Genomic DNA, 26396 nt, shown 5'->3' on the forward strand with positions numbered 1-26396 from the left:
TAAAATGAAATGTTTTCTTCTTATAAATTAAGGTGGGATTTATGTTTTCTTCTTATAAATTAAGATGGGATTTATGGATTTGAATATAAAAATGATGCTGATGAACACTCTCACATATATAACTCGAATGATTACTAATCATTTGATTGGTAAGATGCTTCTTGTGACCTTTATAAGGTCTTATGATGAATTTTTGTAAAGTTCCATGTGGTCACATATATAACTCAAATGATAGTAATCATTTGATAGGTAAGATGTTTCTTGTGAAGTTTATAAGGTTTCATAATCCATTTTTGTCCAGTTCCATGCGGTTACTAGTTTAGTTTCTTTTGTAGTTGATAGTAGATCTGTCATATATATGTATATGTAAATTAAATTGGAGAAGATTAGAGGGTACTATAACATTAATATTTGAGCATACACAACTTATATATATATATATATATATATATATATATATATATATATATATATATATATATTTATTTAAATGTATATTGTATGCATTAATAGTATATAATTTCAATGACATCCAAGTTAACTATATTTTAATTTTATTTATTTAATTTATTTATTTTGTATCTAGAGAAATCGGCAAGTGGGTTAGTCTTGTATTTGCATGTCACGAGGTCGATTCCATCCGCTACAACTATAACCTTTAGATGCCTATGTGTACCCTTTTTGCAAGCACATGTGAATTAGGGGGCTTTGAATCTCTAAACACCACACACAAAACATATTTGCACGACCATTGCCAATGAGCTACTTATTATGAGCTAACTTTGTCTTATTATTATTATTATTATTTTAAACTCATTAAGGTAACAATTGTGATGACTAATAGTACGATGAATTTGTGGTGGCTTGAATGCCAATTTCACCTAACATAATTAATAGTTTACGAGGTTGATGGTGAGATGCACTTGCTTCTCTTCCTAGTGATATGTTCTTGCCAGTAATTATATGGGAAGATGGCTTTGACAATGCCCATACAAATGTATGTTGCAAATTCCATCCATCACTAGTGGGTATTTATTTTGATATTTTTTTTTCTCAATTTTGTGTAGGTGATTTCAACTCATGTCATAATGGTTGTAGGTGTAAATGACTAACACTTTTATAAGGATTGATGTGTCATATCAACCCCAACAAGACAATTAAATTTATTTTCCTTATTAGACACCTCAACGCAAATGAATGAAAGCATTTCCTTTTATTAACACAATTTACTTTGATGCATCATGAGTTAGCACACATGGATTTATTTTCAAACTCCAATGAATAGTGTGAACAATGGATTCTCTTGTTGTACCTTGAATGTTTTAAACTATTTTTAATGAAAGTAGGACTATTTCTTATGCATTAGTAGTCACTGAGATTTATGGTCAATGGCAAGGGTTTTATTGTGATCATCAAAGGAATTTCGTCACTGGCCAATAAGATTATAACTTGAAGTGAGCCTTGTTGGCAAGCTTCAAGATTGGTGTCTTTTAGACAAAATAAACAACTTAATATTAAGGTTTTGCATAACCCATTATGATCCAAACACTTAATTTATTGCAAAAATATGATATGATAATTGAATTGATATTAAAGATGAATGATAGGTAGTTGTGAAACCTTTTATACACTTGTCTTAAATGTGCAAATCATGTAATAATTAATTTTAATTAATGCAGTTTACTTTCATTACAATGAGGACTAATTGCCACAAGAGGTGTACAAAAGGTGTTTGGCATGATATTGTTTTAAAACTTTTCTTATTTATAATATTTTTTAATAAAATGCATAATAAAGTGCATGCTATGATAAAGAGAGAGATCTTTTAAAATTGGCTCCAGATTGTTGTGTAAATGGCTTTTAATAATTGATGAAAAGATGAGTTTCGTTATAAATAACATTTTGTTATTTATATTCACAATTCATCCTAAAAATGTGAAATAATATTTCTTTTAGAATTTTTACTGTGTAGTTCACAAATATAAAATTACAATTATGACAATTTAATGTTTTTAATTAAATCATTTTAACTTGGTTTGTGACATTTTTTCATTAAAGTTATCTTAAGATAAGACAAACAAAATTTCTGTATTTTTTTCTTCTATTCTACTAATTTATAAAGAAAATATAAGTACTTAAATGTTAAGCAAAACTTATTTTGGATAATATATTTAAGTAATTAATTGAAGATATGGTCTATGTAAAATATAATATGACATAGTTTTTTAGATAAATTATACCCCAATGCCATGATTAGGATATGCAACATTAAGATCACTGAGGAAATTTATATTTTAATAATTTATAGATGTTTTGAATAACCATCACAAGATTAAATAAATAACATTGATGTACAACTTGGACTAGGAAGTGCTTTGGCAAAGGGGAATTTGATGATTTAGCAATACAATAGAGTTGTAAATTGTCTTTGATTATAGATGTTGAAGAAATTATTATTAGTTTCATAAATGCATTAAATCACTAAATAAAGTTTAAAGTCGCACAACTTTAAATAAATAAACACTGATGTCTCACAACTTGGACTAGGAAGTGCTTTGGTTAAGGGGAATTTGATGATTTAACAATAGAGTTGTAAATTGTCTTTGATTATAGATGTTGAAGAAATTATTGTTATTTCATAAATGCATTAATCACTAAATAAAGTTTAAAGTTACACAACTTTAACTTGGTAATGTGTTGGTACATGCAAACTTGGGGACTTCAATATGCAATGGGATTGTGAATGATCCAATGTGACTATCAACTCATGACTAAGAAGGGTTCCAAAATTTAATCGCATTAACCATTAGTGGAAACATATTGTTCAACCCCTTATATGCACTCCATAAGCTAACGTTTGAATTATAAAGTGAAGCAGGTTTTCGTTATGAAATGCAATAGAAAATACACAAGAAAAGTTTAATGAAAACTGCATTAGTCCAAAGTTTTAAATGATGAATAACACCAAATTATTAGAAAGTAGAGATGTGTTGCACCACAAGTTTGTTTAACTCAATACACAATACAAGTTCCCAAAGGATATTGCTCCAAATGTTTGTTTTAGTTGGATACACAAAAATCAAAGGTTTCTCACCAATGTTTTATGGAAGTGACATTAAGACAATTTTTATGTAGTGCATAACTCCAAGGTTTAAAGGGGCAAGTAAGGCAAGGTTTAAAAGGGCACATTAAGGCAATCTTCCTCTTCTTTTTAATTTTTGTTGTTGTTGTCTATTTAATGTTTTAAAGTGATATATATATATATATATATATATATATATATATATATATATATATATATATATAGGGGTGCATGAGATAAGGTTTTTGAAGTCTAAAACATATTATACCAAAACTTTAGAGGAGAGTGACACATAGTGCATCTCACATCAACGTTTCAAAGCAGTGTGGCACAAGACATATCACACCAAAGTTTAAGAGTGGTGCAATAAATAGAAAATTGCATTGAAAGTTAAAATGGTTGTGACATAGCACATAAGACAAAGTACTAAAGAATAACTCAAAAAGTCCCATGAGGTACATAAGAGAAGGTTTCATAAGTGAGCACACAAGTCAAGATTTATGTACATGCACGAGGCGAAAAGTTTTAAATGGTGACATATAAACCAAATTTTAAAATGGTGCTCATCAAAAAGAACACAATTTCAAAAGCAACAAAGGATAGGATTGGAAGGGTGAAGCAAGGAAGGTAAGTGGTTCTTACATTGAATCTAAAAATTCCACTTCGCATTAGAGTCTAGAAATGATTGCTAGTCTCAGAGGCTATAAATGTAAATTTTGTTAAAGAGTAAGGGATCTTTTGCTATATGTACTATTGCTAGAACTTTTAATGAGGAGAAGCAACTTTTGGCCAAGAACATTTTCGAAGAACTTTGGCTCCTATGTGTATTTGTTGTGGATGATCCCATTGCTTTTGCTGAGCACTGAAGTTATGTAAGAATTCATTTCACACTATAGACTATTCTTTTTTCCCCAAGGAAAAATCACAATTTTCATTAAGATTTGAAAATTACATGATGTAGATGCTTAAAAGCATATGTTGTAAGGGTGGATTCCCACTGTCAGTATGAAAATAAAAAATATACAATCCCAAGTTGGGATACTGATAAGTTATACATATGGTATGTCTATCAAAAAATAAATATCAGAAAAAAAATATATACATGAATAACTGTTAATATATATGATCGCAGTCATATCTCATGAAACCATATAATTAGGGCCTGACTGTCATGTGCTATTGTTGGTCATCATAAGGTCTATGAAAATATCTGTAGTTTTCATGGTCAGTCTGCTCCTGTATCATCCAGAGCCCCCGTGACTGGTGTGAGGACTCCTTGGATAATATGTCAGAAACTTGGTTCCACTCCCCGAATTGGTGGCAGCTGCAGCCACACATGATATGGTGATGCGAAGTGAGGGAGGGTGGACAAGTTCTTTGCTCGGACCATGCACCTGAGAAAATGTCATTGGAGGGCGTCCCACAGTCTTTGCTGGCCTCTTATCATGTGAGCCTGATGGAATGTCCACTGCATTGTGTTCAAACTGAACTACAGAAGCAAAAATGGAGGCAAGTAGTGGGCAATCCTTATACAAGTGCCCAATTTTGTGACATTGACGACATCTGTAGGGAACCCCCTATTAGGTCCCTATAATATTAGTGTATTCCCTTATTATTATTGTCATAGTATCCCATTATTATTATTGTTGTGCTCATGTTGTCTACATATTTTTATTATTGTGCCCCTTAGAAGCCCACTATTATTATTGTTGTGCCCTTACAGTATTATTGTTATGTCGACTCTGATTATATTGTGACCCCTTAGACTCCTATATAAAGAAAGGAGGTTTTTTCATTTGAACTATCCAAGAATTGTTCATTTGTGTAATGTAAAGGAGGTTGCCCCCTCAAAGAGGTTGATTATGAAGTCATTGATCTCTCTTTTCTGCTATTTTGTGAGATGGTTGCATAACGTTTCGTATCAGAGCTTTGGATTTTAGGGTTTCGCTTCTACAAACAGGTTATCGTGACATTTTCGCTATAATATTTTTTCGACAAAGTTTTAGAAGCTGAAGTTAAAACCCATTTGAATTGAAATCTTGATGAAACTCGGGTCCAAATTTTAGATCTTTGCTCGCTATATTTTTAGAGATATGATCCAAGGAAGTTAGGGTTTCTGCAGGCTCTTGAATTACATCTCAAACATGTGACCTTGGGAAAATTGTCATAACTTTCTCTCTGAGCATCAGATTGAAAGTTCGTAAACAGTTGGAGAAAGCAGAAGGAATATAGTTTTTTGTGTATCCTTTTCAGGTCCGAAGGTCAAAACATTGACACGTGGCACTTTGTACAAGTTCGCTCTACTGAACCAGTCTATAATCAGATCATCATGGGAGATTTGACATAACTTTGTCTTAGAGAATCCAATATTGATCAAACTTGTGGGGTTGGAAAGAGGACGTAGAGAGCGATCATAGGACAAAATTTTATACCTTGGAGATTTGAAATTATTGAGATACAACAAATTCAATATCGAGTTCCTACAAAGTGAAAAAAGGTGTATAGTCTTTTTAAAAATCTGCATAAGTTTGGTTTGAAAAATTAGTTTGAGTGATTCAAAGGGCACGGTGAAGCATACTTATCATTAATTGATGCCCCGAAGAAAGAAAATGGAAACACCTAGTAAGCAACTTGAAAGCTCTAGCATGACTCATGAAAAAGAGGAAGAAATGCAACATGATATATCAAAATTACGATACCAAGTGCAACAAATTTGACTCTCACAAAAAGTAACAGAAGCTAAGATGGATGGTTTAAAGAAATGCATGGAAGCTAAGATGAATGGCGTGGAAGCTAAAAAGGATGGTGTGGAAGCTAAGATGAATGGTTTAGAAGTAAACATTGAAGATTTGAAGAAAGACATGGAAGGTTTGAAAGGAGGTTTGACAAAGTCGCTACAAGAAATGCTTCCTAATGGTGAAAATGTAGTAGAGGAAACTCATGATGAGAACAATAGAAATGTTAATAATGATTTCATAAAATCTAACATTGGATTGAAGACCCACCATGTTCCAAAGATCGATATGAGGAAGTTGGATGGCAAGGATCCCATAACATGGATACTACAGATGGAGCAATATTTCGATTTCCATAATGTGCAAAACACACAAAAAGTACACATTGCAACTTTATATTTGGAACCCAATCAGTTTGTATGGTATCGATGGCTTTGCTCTCGTAAACAAATTGTCACTTCGTCAATTTTTATGGAAGAAATGATAACACATTATGAGGATACAAAAAGAAACACCTTCTTTAGCTAGTTGATAAATCTCAAACAGAAGGGTATCGTTTTCAAGTCCGAAGGTCGAAACAGTGACATGTGACACTTCATACAAGTTCGTTCTATTGAACCAGTCTATAATCAGTTCATCGTGGGAGATTTGACATAACTCTTTCTTGGAGAATCCAATATTGATAAGACTTGTGGGGTTGAAAAGAGGATGCAGAGGGCGATCACAAGACAAAACTTTAGACCTTGGAGATCCGAAATTACTGAAATACAACAAATTCAATATCGAGCTCTTTCAAAGCAAAAAAAGGTGTGTAGTCTTTTTAAAAATTTGCATAAGTTTGGTTTGAAAAATTAGTTTGAAGTGATTTAAAGGCACAGTGAAGCATAATTATCATTAATTGATGCGCTGAAGAAAGAAAATGGGAACACCTAGTAAGCAACCTGAAATCTCTAGCATGACTCATGAAGAAGAGGAAGAAACGCAACATGATATATCAAAATTACGACACCAAGTGCAACAAATTTCACTCTCACAAAAAGTAACAAAAGCTAAGATGAATGGTTTAAAGAAAGGCATGAAAGCTAAGATGAATGGTGTGGAAGCTAAGAATGATGGTGTGGAAGCTAAGATGGATGGTTTAGAAGTAAACATTGAAGATTTGAAGAAAGACATGGAAGGTTTGACAAAGTTGCCACAAAAAATGTTTCCTAATGGTGAAAAGTTAGTAGAGGAAACTTATGATGAGAACAAAAGAAATGCTAATCATGATTTCATAGAATCTAACATTGGATTGATGGCCCACCATGTTCCAAAGATTGATATGAGGAAGTTTGATGGCAAGGATCCCGTAACATGGATACTACGGATGGGGCAATATTTCGATCTCCATAATGTGAAAAACACACAAAAGGTACACATTGCAACTTTATATTTGGAACCCAATCAGTTTGTATGGTATCGATGGCTTTGCTCTCGTAAACAAATTGTCACTTGGTCAATTTTTATGGAGGAAATGATAGCACATTATGAGGATACAAAAAGAAACACCTTCTTTAGCCAATTGATAAATCTCAAACAAAAGGGTACAATCGTGGAGCACATTGAGGACTTCCTAAAATTGAATATAAGGGTAAAAGATATTCGAAAAAAGCATAGGATTGATGTGTTCATAGTGTTAGGGTCCTATAATAATAAGATTCATAATTTTGAATTGGCTATGGTTAGTCTTGTAATATTGTACATATTTTTGCTTTTTGCAAAATGTTTTCCATATTAAAAATTAAAAAATGTAAAAAGGGTATGTCTTAAAAGAATAATCAAAGGACAAAAAGAAAGGAAAAAAGATAAAAAAAAAAAAAAAAATGTGAACCCAAAAAAGAGATAAAATAGATCATGAAAGTGTGCAAATTCAAATGCCACTCCTTTTGCTTTACTTTGTAAAATAAGATTGTGTGAAGCTTGTAAAAAATGCCACAATCCATGATGGTCAAATAGCTTAATCTTGACTCATTCATATTTTAAATTTCATGTTGATAGATAGAGAATGAAGATCTAGCCAAACTGTTTAACCTTGACAGATCAATAGTTAAGTAGATAATAAAAATGAGCTCATCAGTTTAATCTGAGCCATTGGAATTTATAACGTTAGAATTAGATAGTTTGCTTGTCAAAAGAAAAGGAAATAAAAGGTCAGCAGGCTCAAATGCACCCAATAAATGAAGAGAAAATGTTAGGGTAGATAGAGGGTAGGTATAAGAAATGTTGCAAATACACAAGGTTGCTAAGTCAAAAGCTCCTTTATCATGCTTAATCCTATGTTTCATGTGCAGGAGGATTTATGAGAAAGAAAGGATATCCCCTAAGCTTGTTTAATTAATTTCCCCTCATTTCACTATACCCCCACATACTTATTTGTTAATTTCCCCATTATCCCTTCATTACTTATAAATACCCTTTTCCCCTCATTTTGACCTTTACCCCTTGGTTTCACACATTCCCCTAGAAATTGCCCCTCAAAAATCATCCCCCCTTCCCAAAACCCCTTTCCCTAGTGTGAAACCCATTCCCCATTACAAATATCACTTTTCCCCCTTATTAATTTCCCTTTCCCCCTAAAAAACCCACAAAAAACCCTTATCCTAAGTTTTTATGCCCCCGCATTATGTAATTAACATCCCCCACTTCATATTTCCCCGATACCCTTTCTAACCCACTAACCATGGTGCAGTTAAAAAAACCCATGCAGTTAAAAAAACCCCGCCACATAACCCATGGTCCCATCTTATTAATCCACTGCTTATATTAAAAAACTCTATATTATTCGTTAATTAATTACATTTCTGTGTAATTAAAATCCTGGGCCCAACAAAATCACTTTCCTGATTCCATCCGTGCAACTCAACTACGCGATAGCCCTCTGATCTCTTACCCCCCATATCCAACGGTGTACATCCATATCGTGCGGATTCATCATCCGACCGATAACAGCTAGAGAGCACGCGAGATTTGTGGTTTTGGCCAAGCACTACTCTGGTACGTGGCGGCACCAGGCTAGATTGCGTGCTCATGAACAATACCACCTGCCCTCCAAAAGTGGTGCGATGGTGCACAAAGCCACCTCCTCGCCCAAACCAAAAACTGCCCACTGTTCATTGATTGTTTCCACGCCAAAATGTAACCATTACCTGTTAAAAGGCCGAAAAAACCCCAAATTGCTCTTTTCGCTCTTTTTTCACTGCAAACTGTTGCTTATCCATTTGCGACACCTTGAACCTCTACGACCAATTTGACCACCTTCTGCTGCCTGAAGATGCTCTAGATACCTAATTAAAGCAACCCGTTGACAATTGAAGCTACAATACCTTCTGCATTCACCACTGAACCCAATCTGCACGCCAAACCATTAATTTCCAGGCATTCTTGGAAAAAAACAGAATGACCCTTGAATTTGAAAAGCATAGTTGTAATTAAGTGGTTAATTAATTGAATTAATTAAGAAACCTTCCTGAAATTGAAGAGAAACTTATTTATACATCCCAAACCCTTTTACAGACTGTAATTATCCTCCCACTATACCAGAACTTCTAAAACTCACTCCTGAAACCCCTAAAAGCCTAATTCAATTAAGAAAACCCAATTATGGCTTCCCAAACCTCTCTGGACGTGAGACCTCTACAAACCCCTCACCTGGATATCGACCACCTTGCATTAGCAGATCGAGACTTTCAAATTAAAGACACAACTTCCCCTGCCTACCTTCTAAAGCCCCACTGCTGGAGTAAGGACAAGTTCTTATACTAGAACGATGACATTCACCTTTGGGAGTCTAATTTTCCCAAGTATTTGTTTCCATAAGTACACCCATTCCCAAAAATCATCCACTTCTGTCATGCTTGCTACATTCCCAGCCAAAGAGCCATTGTTAACCCTGACTAGCAAGTGTTATTTACCATCACAGCAGAATCCATTAACCAAATGCTGCAGGTCCAACCAAGCCTAAATGAGACCCCACTTTCTATTGAAGGCTTGCTGGATCTCTATACCAAGTTAGACCTTCCCAGAATAGCCCAAATTTTCCAAACTTTCATCATAGAGGAGTGTCATACTCCTACAGAAAGTCCTCCATATGCTGCCACCATTTTTTCTGAGAGAGGCAGACAAATCATAACCATGCTCTCCTGCATTTTAGGATACACCTCTGATGAACATGTGGATGAGGTTGTTCTTGTCTTCCTTTCCATCTTTCTCTTAGGCAAGCATCCTGTTACAATGTATAACTATGCTCAGTTCATAGCAGACTGAATGCATGAACAATTCAGTACCTACTGAGAGAGTCTTCAAGTACTCATCTATATTGTTCCACATGTTTTTATATTATCAGTCAGACAAATTTCCTGTCAGCATCCAGAAGTTGGATACCAAAGGAAATCTAAGATCAGTCATCTACTAGACATCATTGATTTAGAAATTATCCACCAATTTTTCCTATAAGGACTTCATTGATTCATTTGTCCATCCAGTTATGAATATGCTAACTAGTAGCCATCAGCCCAAATTCATTCAAGAAATCAAAAGGGTTTTACAATTGGCCAAGAAAAATAAAGTGAGAGATTGGTATTTATACCAGCACCACACAAAGATAAGGATATATGGATGCCAAGTGCCCCCCTACAAACTACCCAAATACCTCCCCACGAGGTTATTTGCATTAGAGTACTTTAGGCAGATAATAAACTCTGATGAGGTTAATTTCCTGGCAGCCAAGAAGAAGACCCAATTCAAAATGAAAAATCAATTGGGCCCCTTCATTTGTAATACTAGGGAAGTTGGACCAGAGGAAGATAAGATTTTGCAGCAAATGAAATTTAGAAAATTTTTATGTGGCAATATGACCCTCATGGAGTCATAAATAAGCTAAGGTTCAAGGTCAAATTGGTCCCTTTCATTCATCATCCCAGGCTAGACATAAAGAGACTTGCCAACCAATCAGAATGGTTGGAAAACACTTTGATAGACACAGAAAATATTGTAGTTGATGTAGAGAATACATTAATTGATATAGAAAAACAGATTGATACAAGTTCCTTCCTGCAGGTTCCAGAACTAGGAGAACCAATGAATATTCCTCCTATTTTACAAACTCCAGCCAATGAATATAGAAATGCAAAGAGAACCAGGAAGAAGGTTCTAGTTCAACCACGGAAACCATAGATAAACAATTTGAGCTTAGTTACAGCAAGAGGCCCAAGCTTAATCCTATAATTGAACAAGAAGACACCATTGATTTAATGGAAGTCACTGACACTAATAGAATGGTGGAAAGGAGAAAAGGCACAACAACTTGAGGAGAAACACACCAACCCTCAACATCAAACACTCAACTTATTGAGAGACAAATCAGTGTTGAGGTTTCTTCATTCACCAGGCCTGTGGATAAAGAGAAGGATATCAAAGATAGGTATAAAGAAATTAAGTTGAGGAATGAGAAGTTGAAGGCTGAGACTTATGCCCAATACTTCAAGAAGACACCTCCAAATCAAAACAAGTTGATGTCAACTTTGACATCAAAACAGGAAAAAAGCAAATGTCATTCATGCAACCTACAGTCCAGTAGCCAAAAACATCAGCAGACTATAGGAAAACAGATTTTGAAGTTTTGACCAGGGATATTCATCCCATTGACTAAATTGAGTTTCACAAGCAGGCAGGTGAGATGATCTATTCCACCTTGACAGGTAAAGCTATAACTGCACACAAACTGCAAAGTTCACTAGATAATATCACTGCACAGTACAAACTGGAAAAGGCCTCCTCACAGGGCAAAGATAACATAATCAAGTCACTAGAAAACTTGGTGATTGAGCTGGGACATGATCCAAATGATATCAAGGCTACTGAGAAGTTGATAAAGAAAAATAATGAGGACATTGCTGCTCTCATAAAACAACTCAAATTGCCTCATTCAGAGCACCCACAGATAAAAGAGGTCTTAGAAAGCCAAACACATCAGGAGGAAATGATGGACCTAGTTTTACAACTTAATGATCAATTAAAAGAGGTGGAGAAGGAGTTGAACATCTTGATATAGTTAAAACAAGCCAGCCTTGAGACTGCCACTGCCACTATCATTCCAACAGTCACTACAACATTACCATCCACCTTGGCAGCTTCATTGGATCCTACATCTCCATTGGCTACAACACTACTAGATGCCACAACATCTACATCAGCAATAGGTTCAACATCAGCAGCAACCCAGTCAGGTGATGAGGCAAGCAAGTTGGTCAAAGCAATGGAGGACATGTCCATTCAGACCACAGAGATGAACAAGCTTAAGGAAAAGATAACTAGTCTAGAGAATGACAATAAGCTTTCCCAGATTATGTACAAAGAAGAAGTATAGAAGGCAACCAGAATGAATGAAAGGATAAAGGGCTTAGAGAAAGAACTGACATTAAAGGAGCAACTTGGCCAAGCTAAGGAACAATTATGGGCCAATATCATTGAATCTGTCAATGATATTTGGCCATCCATTCAAGTAATTTTTGAGTAAAATGACTTAGTGAAAGAGGCTACAGAAGCCATTCAGAGAGTTAAGGTTGAACTAGGAGACATGCCAGAAGAAGCCACTAGGATCATCCACTTCCTTAACTCCAAAAACAAATATGAATTACAGGAGCTGGACATACCAGACAGGACAGGCACCATACTAGAAGTAAAAAGGGTGCTCACCAAGAGAAATTTAATGTTGAACCTGGAAGACAAATGCCAAACCATGCAGCTGGCTATAGACAGGTTCATGGTTAAGTTTGATGCTCTGAGGCAGAAAGGTCTGCCTAATCCCTTGGTGATAAATGATAAATTGATGCCACAGGACGACTACAATAGGAGAATCAGAGAGGTGGTCAGAGATAAGGTAAATACTTCTTCTATGAAAGGAATGCCTACTGGAAAGGTTCTATATCAAACATTTGAGAACCTGTTTTACCTCTAGCATGAGGTAAAACACCTTTTTGTGAACAGGCCCACTTTTGCCAAGTACATAAAAGAAGATGAAAGTTATAGGAAAATGGTAAATATTCAATTACCGTATGCAGATACATGGGAAAAGTTAATCAACCTGCTCTAAAAATAAAAACAACACGGTGAAATAAAAGTGACAGGTTAGACAGATGAAAGTGTATCAGGTGAAAGTGTATCAGTTGAAAGGTCAGAGTGAAAAGAACATTCAGCGTGAAGACAAACATCAAGGCAGAGAATAAACAACAAAATATCAGAGCATAAAGACAACACAACCAAATAAACAGGGACAACATACAACAGTTGAACATCTGTCTTTATCTTCTTGCATGAAGATATTTATTTCTCCTAGATTAATTCCCAAGACAGTTTGGGATATTTTGTAAACTATTTTTGTATAAATACTTCATAATTCGAAGTATTGAGGGTGGATTGCTATGCATTTGTAGAGTGGTATTGATCATAAACCTGAGGTTTATTGTACCACTTTTTCAAGTCAGCAGACTGGATTGAGTAATAAAGAGATTGCATTACAGGATTCATGTGTTGAGCTATTATAGTGAAGTATTTTATTTTGTCAAATTTGTTATCTTCTTATGTATTTCAAAAACTTGCATGTTATCTAAAGTGAATGAATTAACTGGAAATTTATTTTAGAATTTGTTTAAGTGCACTCTATCTTGAACAATTAATCATTTCTATGCTTTCTTCTGATATCCGGATCTGATAATCCTTAATTTCTCTCCCATCCCAGTTGACCTCTTTCACTTCTTTCATAATCCAACCTAAGGAACCCTTAATTGCTCTTTGGATCTGATTGAAACCAACTTCACCATCCAGCCTTAAGATCTGAAATAACTCAGCTACCTTGCCCTATAGACACTATTTTTAGAACTTGATCCAGTCCTGTTTGCTTGACATTTGACCCCATAGCCCAATGGTAAAAGGCATCCCTATATCCATCTAAGTAAGTGATCCTACTGCCAAATCCAAATCAAAACCCAAGTACAATCATAACTAGCCTAAAATAAAATAACTAAAAAAAAGATAAACCATAAAGAGAGAACCCTCTCTGAGAATTAGGAAGGCTAGATCCTAATCTCCAAAGTTGGTTTGTGGTTACCTCTAATCATTTCTTTGTATAACAACTCTAAAGAAATATTGGAGTGATAACACATAGGGACTTTAAAGGATAACATCCAACATGAGGTTCACCTTTGGGAACCTAATTCATTAGAGAAAGCATTCAGGTTGGCAAGAAAAATTCAAAGAAAAATTATGGCAACAAGGAAGCGTACCACTCACAACTATAAAGATGGAAGTGTTCTTGCCCCTAGCATTACGCAACCTACAAGGTTGACACCTCAACAATTGGAAGAAAAAAGAGAAAAAGGGCTTTGTTACAGTTGTGATAACAAATACACTAAAGGTCATTGTGTGCCGAGAAGAAATTATTTTACATAGATTACGAAGAGGAGGAAGAAAAGGAACAAGAAACATCAAAAGAAGAGGATATATACCAGGGACCAACCCTAGAGAAAGAAGAAATGAATCCGACCATATCTTGTAATGCATTGGTAGGAATTACCGCTCCTCAAACTCTCAAGATAGAAGGACATATCAAGAAGAAAAAGGTAATAGTGTTGATCGATTCGGGTAGTACCCATAATTTTATTCATTGTAAGATAGCCAAGGAATTGTATTGCTTCCTATATCCAGCACCAGAGTGTCAAGTAATGGTTGCAAATGGAGGAGCCATAAATTTCTCTGGAAAGTGCCACAATATCAAGCTATCCATGGGAGAATATGTATTGAATAGTTCAATGCTTTCCATTCCAATGGGTGGTGCCGATGTTGTACTAGGAGTCCAACGACTACAATCTTTGGGTACTATAACTTTTAATTTTCAAGAAATTTTCTTGAATTTTTTTGGGGAAGGAAAGGAAGTTGAATTAAGGGGTATCACAAGGAAATCAAGAAAGATAATCAACTCTAACAGCATGACAAAGCTTCTAAAGAAATAACAATGGGGCGTAATTTCATAATTATGTTCACTAGAGGTTCCCACATCGAAATCATCTATTTCTCCAGATCTCCAAAAACTTTTGGACAATAATTCCAAGGTATTTGAGACTCCAAAAGGCCTCCCACCTATTCGTGATCATGATCATGCTATTCATTTGATTCCAGGAAGTGTCCCTCCAAACATCAGTCCTTACAAATATCCATATTCCCAAAAGAGTGAAATTGAATGTATGGTTGTAGAAATGTTAGAGGCTAGTATAATTCAACCTAGACAAAGTTTTTCCTCTTCTCCATGCACAAGAAGGATGGATCATGGCGCATGTTCTGGATTATAGGGAGCTCAACAGGCTCACTAGTAAATATAGATTTCCCATTCCTATCATTGATGAATTATTGGATGAATTGCATGGAGAAATTTACTTCACCAATTTGGATCTTCGTTCAGGATATCATCAAATCAGAATGAAGACCGAAGACATTCCAAAAACAACATTTAGAACTCATAAGGTTAATTATGAATTTTTGGTCATGCCCTTTGGCCTTACCAATGCACCTTCTACACTTCAAGGTTTGATGAATTCCATTTTCAAACTCTTACTTAGAAAATTTGTGTTAGTATTTTTTGATGATATACTAATCTACAACAAGTCTTGGAAGGATCATGTTCAACATGTTGATAGGGTGCTCAAACTATTGGAGGAGAAGCAATTATATGCAAAAACCTCCAAATGTTTCTTTGGAGTACAAGAGGTGGAATATATGGGTCATGTTGTATCTCATGAAGGTGTTAAGGTAGACCCTAGAAAAATTAAAGCAAATAAGGAATGGAAAATCCCAACATCCATAAATCATATGCAAGGATTTCTTGGGTTGACAGGGTATTATCTCAAGTTTGTTAAGAATTATGGGAGAATAGCAACACCTCTAACAACATTACTAAAGAAAGATGCATTTTTCTTGGACTCTAGAAGCAACGAAGGCCTTTGAACATATTGAAAAAGAAATGTGTCAAGCACCGGTCTTAGCTATGCCAAACTTCACAAAAACCTTTATTGTGGAATGTGATGCCTCGAGAAATGGAATTGTCATTGTTTTAATGCAAGAAGAAAGACCCATTGCTTTTGAAAGTTGTCCAATCAAAGGAAAGTATTTACACAAAGCTATTTATGAGAAGGGAATGTTGGCAATACTACATGCACTTAAGAAATAACGACCTTATTGAATGGGAAGACACTTCAAGGTAAAAAAAGACCATGGTAGTCTTAAATACTTTTTAGAACAAATAATATATTCAGAAGAGAAGCAAAAATGGGTCACAAAGATGTTGGGTTATGACTTTGAAATCATCTATAAAAAAGGGAAGAAAATTTTTGTTGTAAATGCACTCTCAAGAAAGGATGAGGATGTGGAATCATTTCTTTGTGCAATTTCTATTATCCAACCAGATTGGATAAAATGAAGCAAGGGATTAATGGAAGAATGACAAAGAAGTGTGGGAACTCATTCAAAAGTTATAGAAAGATCCCAGTACATTTGATACATTTAGCTGGAAAAATGATTCGTTATGGTACAAAGATCACTTATACCTCTGTAAGAATTCCCAACTCAAACAAAATATTCTTCTGGAATTGCACACCTCCCCCTTAGGAGGGCACTCGGGATTTTTAAAAACTTACCACAGGGTTAAGAAGGATTTTTTTTGGGATGGCCTTAAATATAATATTCAGAAGTTTGTGGCAGAATGTTTGGTTTGCCAATAAAATAAATTTGAGACAATTAAAACCCCGGGTCTGTTACAACCTTTATCCATTCCAAGTCAACGTTGGGAGGAGGTTTCAATGGATTTTATGACATGTTTACCCAAGTCCAAAGGAAAGAGTGTCATCATGGTGGTAGTTTATAGAATTACCAAGTATGCACACTTTTTTTCATTATCTCATCCATTTAAAGCCAATAAAGTTGCCACTGCATTTATGGAAACAATTCAAAAGCTACATGGAAATCCAAAGATTATTGTAAGCGACAAAGATCCCATTTTCATTGGAAATTTTTGGATATAATTATTTTCTTGTCTGGGTACTCAATTAGCTCATAGATCATCTTATATGCTCAATCTAATGAGAAAACTGAGACAGTGAACAAATCTTTGGAAGGATATCTTTGTTGTTGTGTATCTGATAGACATACACAATGGGTCAAGTGGTTGCCTCTGGCTGAATGGTGGTATAAAAATTCCTTCCATATTGTAGCAAAAATGATCCCATTTATGGAATTTTATGGATATCATCTGCTATCCATCACATTATCTTTAAAAGAAAATTCTAAGGTTCAAGAAATGGAATATCACATCCAACATCAACAAAAAGTTCTCTAACACTTAAAGGATAACCTCAATTTGGTGCAGACTAGAATGAAACAACAGGCAGATCAACATCGTAGCGAAATAAGTTTTGATGTAGGTGACTGGGTATTTCTATGACTACAAACATACAAATAAATGTCCCTCAAGCAAGCCAAGAGGGATAATAAAATATCTCCAAAGTATTATGGTCTGTATAAGGTGTTACACAAGATTGGTACTATGGCATATAAACTGGAACTTCCTGCATCTTCCCGAGTGTACCCAATTTTCCATGTTTCATGCTTAAAGAAGGTTATAGGTGACAAGCTCCCAATTCAAACAATATTGCCAAAACTTGATGAGGAAGTAAAAATCATATTGAAACATGAAGCAGTCACACAAACAAGAAAGCGACAACTATGAAATCGATCAATTTCATATTATTTCATCAAGTGAAAGAACTTCCCCACTAAAGTTTCCACATGGGAGGGTGAAAATTTTATACAGAAGCATCCAAAACTACTCAAGCGTTGAGGAAAACACTTTTTTGAAGGAGAGGGGCGTGTTAGGTCCCTATAATACTAGTGTATTCCCTTATTATTATTGTCATAGCAGCCCCTGATTGTTATTGTTGTGTCCATGTTGTCCCCATATTGTTATTATTGTGCCCCATATAAGCCCACTATTGTTATTGTTGTGCCCTTACATTATTGTTATGTCAGATCTGATTATATTGTGACCCCTTACTAAGACTCCTATATATAGAGAGGAGGTTTTGTCATTTGAATCATTCAAGAATTGTTCATTTGTGTAATGTAAAGGAGGTTTCCCCCTTGAAGAGGTTGATTCTGAAGTTGTTGATTTCTCATTTCTTCTATTTTGTGAGTTGGTTGCATAACACCCCCTCATAATCAGGGATATGGATGCGACAGGTGTTCCACCATTGAATTTTAGAGGTTCTCCCCCAAACCTTCTCGTGTGTCCAAATGAACCAAGATAAGATCCATATCCATATTCCCTATGATGATATATGATTTATCGTAGTCCAGATAAGTCCTCAGTGCATTCCCAATACATTTAAATATGTCCTTTGACCAAAAATGAAGTGGTAGACCAGGAAAATGAACCCATATTGGGCCAACCCCCATATGCTCAAGTTCTGAGTCAAATAGGGGGCTCCATCTCTTAAGTAAGATCGGAGCAAGTTGAATGTGCCAGTTTTTGGATAATACCTAGGGAACATATTTTAGGCACTGGATGCGAAGGGAAAATCGTCCTCACGATAATGTCGCCACCGAGGGGAGATCTTTTAGCACTTGACCCCAAATCTCCACGATCCATAGTCTGAGACAGGTGACCGTATAGGAGCATCCTCGAACCCGGCCAACCAGTACCCTATTAGTAGTGTCGAGTACATCGCTCATCTATAAGTCATCGTCGAATGTCAATGAGATATTCTTACTCCCGACCTTAATACCCTTGTATTTGTTAGCAATACGAGTCACTTTCCTTGTGGAAGGATTGATAGGGGGGTCGGAGGAAATTCCTTGACCTGTACAGGCCCTAGTACCCTCTCCCAATTCAGGTTGCGGGAGGGAGGAGCCTTCAAAATACCCAGAAGTAATAGGGCATGAAACCAGAGGTGGAGGGATGGGAGAAGATGAAGTTGATGAAAGTAAACATAGAGGGCCCAAATATGGGGAATTTGAAGGGTAAAATACACCAGAGGAGGGTATAGTCGAGATGTCCGATGGGATAGATGATGCCGACAGGTCCAAGCAAGAGGCGAGGAATTGTAGGGGGGCCGGTGAGGGTGGAGAGTAGTTAGAGCACAACAGGAAAAAGGATGTTTCCAGTGAGCCAGAAGCCGACAAGGATGATTAGGGGTGTCTGAACGACGATGCAAAATTATGTGTTGAGGCACAGGGGTGAGAAAAATGGGTGTCATGAAAACCCTAAGGTCATCTTCCAGCGTTGAAGGAATTTGCTGAGAGATGGTAGAGGAGGTGTTACACAAAAATATCGTCACCATGACTATTTGCAGTCAGTATGGGTCTATCATCACTTGTATTGTCCTCCTAAGCAAGTCTCAGACCTCAACTCTTCAAGTCAAGCTTTGAAAATGAGAGAAAGACATTGAAAATCAACAAAGCTCTGGTTTTGCACTTTCTCTCACTGTTACCTGCGGTCCCGCACCCCCTGTTCACATTACCTGCGGACCTGCCCGCTCTGTCCCTAAAGGAGTGGGTGCGGACCCCTGTGAAAGTCAAAAAGGTGCAAGTTTATTCTAAAAAACTCACTTTGGGTTAATTCTAAATGATTCTAGAAGGAATTTTGATGTGGATTGTTCGCTCTTAGGTGGTTCATGCATCCCAAAAAAGAAGGAGCTAATCCCTTGATGAGAGGAGTTATCCCTTTGAAGGAGGGCTTTATCCCTTTGAAGGAGGACCTAGTAACTTCCCTCCATTACACTATAAATTAAGGCATTGGGTTGGTTGCTAGGGAGGTTAGAAGCTGAACATTTTTGAGGGTAAATGCTGGTGGAATTGAGACTTCCTAGTTAAGCTTGAGAGGAGAGATCACATACCTTTTTGGCTTCATTGGGAAGAGAGTGAAACTTGTCAAAGTAGAGGAGACTTCTTGTTGGACCCTGGGAGGAGCTTGTACAACATCAAGGCACAGGTTGTAAAGCTTTTCTTTGATTTGAATTAATACAATCAGATTCATTTTTCTCAATAAATTGTCTTATGTCATTTGTTTCATGAATTCCTTGATCATCATGATAAGTATGCTTTATGATATTGGCTTTTCAGGTGCTATTTAATTTGTTTGCTTGTTTGTGTTTGCAGATTCGCTACAAGGGAGCTCATTTGGATCAAAGGAGCGAGGCTTCCACAAACTTGCATTGGACCCAAGGTAGGCCTAAAACACTTGTTTGCCTTTGTTTATAAGTTGCATATTTAGAGAAAGATAGTTTTTGATTGGCTTTCTTGTCACTAGATATCGTTAGATTCTAGGAAGGTCAATCTTGTCCGCAAGATCGACTCGTTCCGTGTGACAGGAGGTGACCTGGAGAGGTGGAGGGGAAACCGTCCAGATATTCATCGATTCAGAGGGATCCTTGATGTAGTCTACCATGTCAACCTCCATCTCACTCGATAGAAAGTGATAGGAGATCTGCAAAATATTCGCGCCCAATGATTGATGCCCAGAAAAAGTGCCGATGAAACCCCAGGTGTCAGAATAATGGAAAAAAAAAGTGCTAGCTGATTGTTGCAGTCACCAAGGTAGGTAGTATAGGGTCTTAGTCGTAGTTGCGAGATGAAAGAGCCCTAGCTGTGAGCAGTTGAGATCCTGAGTCTTTAGATCTCGAAGCCATCCTCAGGAACCCTGGCTGAGGGTCTTCTTACCTCTGAAAACTAGTCGTATTTATCCCTGTTATATTAATGGTGCAGAGTATTACTTGTCACCATGAATCATTGTAAACTATTCTTATATGTAGTTGTTGTTACTTTATTATTCTTGTTCTACATAAATGTTTGTCTGCATATGTAAGCATAGAACCATAAATTTTTGTTTTACTACATTTTTTTGAGTGTGCAATCATCTACTCATATTCTTATCTTTATTCTCATTGGGTTAATTCATGTGTCATTGATATGATCATGCATAGTTCTATGCTTGCTTCTTAAATACTATTAGTCATGTTAAGATATATGCATTTACATAATAGATTAGTTGCATGTCATTCTTTATTTTGTAAAACCTGAATGGTAGATTGGGTCACAACTGGTAAACCCAAAAATCCAGTTGGGTTCCATATTCCAAATAGTAAAGAATGTAGTGAATTTTCACTCAGGGAAACCCCTGGTGTTGACCAAGGTCGTTTTGACTTGTCAATAAAACTTGCACTAAGAGGGATCTTCTTTGGTATAAATTGATTTTTGAATTGTATTAACCCTTATCGAAAATGAATTAATCATCATCTCATATTCACTTCATATGGTGACATTTTAACTATAAAATGAAGTAGTTTATCATTATGAAATGCAATGAAAACACATAAGGAAAAAGTTTCATGAAAGGTGCATTAATCCAAAGTTTTAAATGACACAACACTAAAATAATAGAAAGGAGTGGCATGTCGCACCAAAATTTTCTTTTAGTGTGATGCACATTATGAAACCTTATTGTCTAATTTTCTACGAGTGAAATTGTGGCAACCTTAGATTGAAAATATTAGTTATTGCTTTGAATTTTTAATTCTTTGCATTTGAGTAGTTTGATTTTAGATAGCATTTATACTTTTTCAATTGTAGTCTCAATTTGAATTTCATTCTCATTTCTATCTTTATTCAAAACTTGTCTTAACTACTAAGTAGAAACTTAGAAAAGATAAACTAATTTCTCACATACAATGGATGTACTTCATAATTTTACTAACTTTAATTGATAATTAGTGTCTTTACTGATGCAATAAGTTAGCCTAATAGTGAATATTCGATCCATTGTTTTCCCTAAAAACTATTCCATTTTTCTCTTACTCTTTTTGGCAACAAATTACCAATTACATTTGCCTCATACCGACCATGCTTTTAAGGGGTTCTCTTTATTTTTTGCATGAATAATAGCCATGATATCACCTAGAATCCCCTAAACTATCTAGAGGAGTAAAATATCCATAAAAAATAAGAGTAATTCCTATTGGAAAAATAATGAATGGTGATGATCACGATGAACCTGTTAGTGTCTGTTAGTCCTGTCAATCACCAATGATCAAATTATGTTGTTTTAAGGTTTTTGTTAGGGTCCTAGGTCAATTTTTTATGGCTTCAAATAGGTTTTCAATAAAAAATTGGTCACTAGTTAGTTGTCTAGGTTTGTTACTACCCCTTTCAGCCTTCATGGTCAATGGACATCAACATGGTTAGGTCATTCCTTTTTGAAAGAGTGTCATGGTTATCATGGTCATCATTCAACTCATTCTTCCATGTTGTGTCATCATTAGGTCATAAGGTCAAAATCATGAAAATGAGTCATTTCACCATCAAAGTCATCTTTTGAAGTAGTAATAGTGAAAAATATTCAATAAAGGTTTCTAAAGTGTGTTTCTATCTTCATAAATAAGTAATATATGCAAAACATTTCTAACGCTGAAATTATCCACCTGGCGACTCCAAATCAGTTTCGAAATCAAATCCAAGACTCCACTGGAGGATAACAAAACCTTCCCAATAATTTTCACAAGACAATTTTTCGCTTTGCATGAATAATATGTGTCTTCCTAAGAAGTATGGGGGAACATCAAAAGGAAAACTCAAGTCAAGATTCATGGTTAAAAATTGTAAGAGATAATGGAAAGAAAGGTTGTAGTTACCAAAGTAAAAATATAAAGGTTAAATCACCCATTTACTCCCTTTTCTCCTCCCCTCTAATGTCATCATAGTCCCCTTGTTGCTTCACCATTTTGTGGATATTATATCATTATATATTTCCTTTTAGATGTCCCTTCCATAACAGAAACATATCATTAAAAACATAACATCCACACAATAGTCGTTGAATCACAATAACCACACTATAATCCTAGTGCACCACTAGGACTTATAAGCATTCATTAATTAGGCTTCGACCTTGAGCTCCACACTAGATATATGTACATGTACGTTTACGTTATTTACATGTGGGGTCATATAAATCAACCCACATGGCTTGAATCTCATCACATAAACCGCCCCATGTTGATTTTCTAGGTGCAATGTAGACTAGCACAATATTTTTGAAATACTGATAATTACTTTTGATGTTGATCTTCTTTTAAATTATTCAAATATATCATTCAACAATTATACTTCAGAAATTCAACCATACAAGAACATTAGAACATTAGAGATCACAATGGACAAAGAGAAGATAAGATTTATCTTGTGAAAACCCACCAAGGGGAAAACCCAACAACCTTTTCAATAGAGAAAATCTTATATTCAACAAGAGACACACCTAGGCCTATGGTCAAACCATCCAAGTCAAGACTCCCAATATGATCCAACACTTCGCTATGCCTGATCTTACCCAGAATTTCATCCCTCCTGCAACTATCGATAATCCTATAATTTTGGCCCCTGTAATTGCCTAGAATTTTGCCCCCCTGCATTAGAACTACCCAAAAGATCTGCGAACCAAAAGAGAGAGAAACTATCCTCACGTGTGAGATTGAGAGAGAGAGAGATGCAAATCATATTATTTTTCATCCTCCTTTTCCTTCTGGATATTTCACCAAGATGCCCAGAAAATGTTTTCTTTAGGAAGTGTGAATTGGTGCCAAGAGAATGAGGTTGAGTTGTCTTTATATAGTGATACACTGGGTCGAATGGGTGTGTCCTTTTCTCTGGGCCAACTTGTCTTGGAGGGAGGCCTACTTGATAAGCTTGGAGCCAAAAATTTCAATTTCAAAATTCAAATTTTCTTCTTTTCAAAGCCACAACGAGACTTTGACTCAAAATATATTTTTTCTTTTGACTCTATCATTTAAATATGCTTTACAATAATCAATATAAATATATCAAGTGGCCAAATATACATCATGAAGACTAACCATAGTTAAAAATTTCAACAACCCCTCTTAACTAGGGAGGTATTCATAATGACTGTCATAGATGTTGTCAAGTTGACAAATTTCTCTAAGGAAAAGGTTATATCAAATCATCATCTAGCATCAACATCCTCTAGCGGTCATATCCAGGGTGGTGCCAAACCCATGGCATACCATCGACATATCAAGACTCACTCCTCCAAAGTGATCGATCCTCAAATTCCAAGGCCTCTCACTAGGAAAAAATGATGAGATCTCAACTAGTAAGCACTCATTCGTCCTGGTGAGCACTTTGGGCCAAGACCTCACTCAACCCTTCCTTGGTTAGTGATTAGGTCTAGATGTTGAAGGACCTCACTACACCCTTCCTGTTGAATGGTGTTTTCATTGATGTCAACGTTCGTTAATGAACTCTCTTAATATTTTTTTGGATTACATTAAGTTTGGAGCTATAATAGAAGGATGGATGGAAACCCTAGATCTATGGTTTGGATTCCTTAGATGATAGACATACCCTGCACTTGTTGGAGGTTTTTGAAGAAGAAGATCACTAAATTCACCTTGTAGATCCTATCCCTTGAATTCTTCCCTTCGAGATGATATGGCACACCACGAGAGGCCTCATGGTTTGTGAGTTATGTCGGTTTAAAGAAGAAGGACCCAAGTTGTGGGCAAAAACCCCACAAGAAGATGATGTGGCAATCCCTCATTAGCCAAGCATATTATTCAATTAGAGAAAGTTGAGAAAGTCGGGCATCCATCCATTTTTAAGACCACTATATTTTGTGAAGGGTTTTAAAGATTATTTTATATTTACAAGGGATCTTAGCCTTAAAGAAAATTGGAACCCTAACTCCAAAATATGTAGCGGTCTCATCCTTGTGATTTATTTTGATTGAAATTCAAATTTCAAATAGTGGCCATGACCCTAAAATCCCTCCGCTCATCTATTGAAGCCCCTCTTCATTCAAAGGAAACTATATAAGAGCATTCTCTTAGCTCTCACAAGGTATCACTAAAAAAATAAAAAATTGTGATACATTTATGTAATTCGACCCCTATGGAGACAACGAAGAAATAAGAAGAGAGGGTTTGAGAAGAATTAGTTCCGTGGTAGGGTTTCGTTGCATTTTCTTGTGTTTTTTATTTTTTTTTTGGGATCCACTTGGGTAATATTTATTGCGGGTGGAAGATTCAAGTTCTGGAATCAAGAAGCACAGTTGTTTGGCTCTTATTAGGGCATCAATTCTAAGGCTTAAAGCTCAACAAAATTAATTAAGGTCTCTATCTAATACAACGAAGGTGCAAGAAGAAACCAATATCTGTACTAGCCCTTGGAGCATGAAATGTGGCTTAAAACAATGGACTAAAACAATCGTGGTCCTCCTCTATGTATCATCTCTGAGACAACTAATTTAGTAGATTTTATTACTCTGATTTGGTCGTTATCTAGGCCATGAGTTCTGAACATGAATATCATCTCTGAGACAACAAAAATGGTTGATTATTTTTCTAAAGAAGAAAAATTGAAGGGATATATTCATTAAATCATAGGCCATTGTTTGACCTCGTATCTTTGTGGCTCAAGTGGTACATGATAGCCTTCGTTTCATTGATCTCAGCCTTTTGAAGTAGCAAGGATCGTGACAAGGATCTCTAGACTTGCGGACTAATTTCAAGCCTTTAATAAAAGCAGAATTGTTGGACGAACTTGTTGTAAGAAAGAGGTAGATAGAGTGACCTATTCATGTCCTATTGAAGCTCAGATGAGGATAAGATACCTGTGCCTTGATCATCATTGAAAAAATGGTAGCTTGTGTTGTCACACTACTAGTTGGTTGGTAAATCAACAACAGAAGTCTATGTTGATATTTGAATTTTCCTTTTGCAATACATATATAATTATTGGCATGAATGTGTTTCCTTCAAAAGGATAAGTTGACCTAGTACAAATGTATGCATTGTACTTCATTAATTGGAATTCGGTTCTTGAAAGTAAGTCCAATCTGAAGGAGCAATACAACACAAGACCTACAGTTTCATGTCTGTGTAATGTGTTGGTGTGTGAGAAGGAAATATTGTATATATGTGTTGTATCTGGAATAAGCTCTATGTTATCAACTTCTAGCCTGGTGTATAACTCTTCATTGACTAGTGTACTCAACACTAGAGCTACAATACTACAAGGAATTAACAACCACATGCATAAATCTTCTTTGCGTTGGGAAAACTTTAATCATTCAAAAAGCAAGAGTGTTTGTCACAAGTGATTGTAACAGTTTCTAAGTCTAGTGTGGACAATTCATTGGATACTTTAAGGGTCTTAAATGAAGGAAAATAAAGGCAGATTGATATATCAATGATACATGCCAGAGATCTATGTGACATAACCTTGACAATGACCTTGAAGTAGTGAACTTGGAAATGACCTTTGTGTATTGTTGTATATCCTTGACAATGAGGATGTGACAATATCCCTTGATAGTAATGTTGTATAAAGCTAGTCTGGATGAACTTGTGATTATGCTATGATTGACAATGAGACAATGAGATAGTGACTTTCAATGTGTACTGGATATAGATCAATGTGACAATGACTTC

The sequence above is a fragment of the Pinus tabuliformis genome, chromosome 7 (assembly GCF_031772625.1).
Source record: "Pinus tabuliformis cultivar Carrire ecotype Pingquan chromosome 7, CPIR1, whole genome shotgun sequence".
Classification (NCBI taxonomy): domain Eukaryota; kingdom Viridiplantae; phylum Streptophyta; class Pinopsida; order Pinales; family Pinaceae; genus Pinus; species Pinus tabuliformis.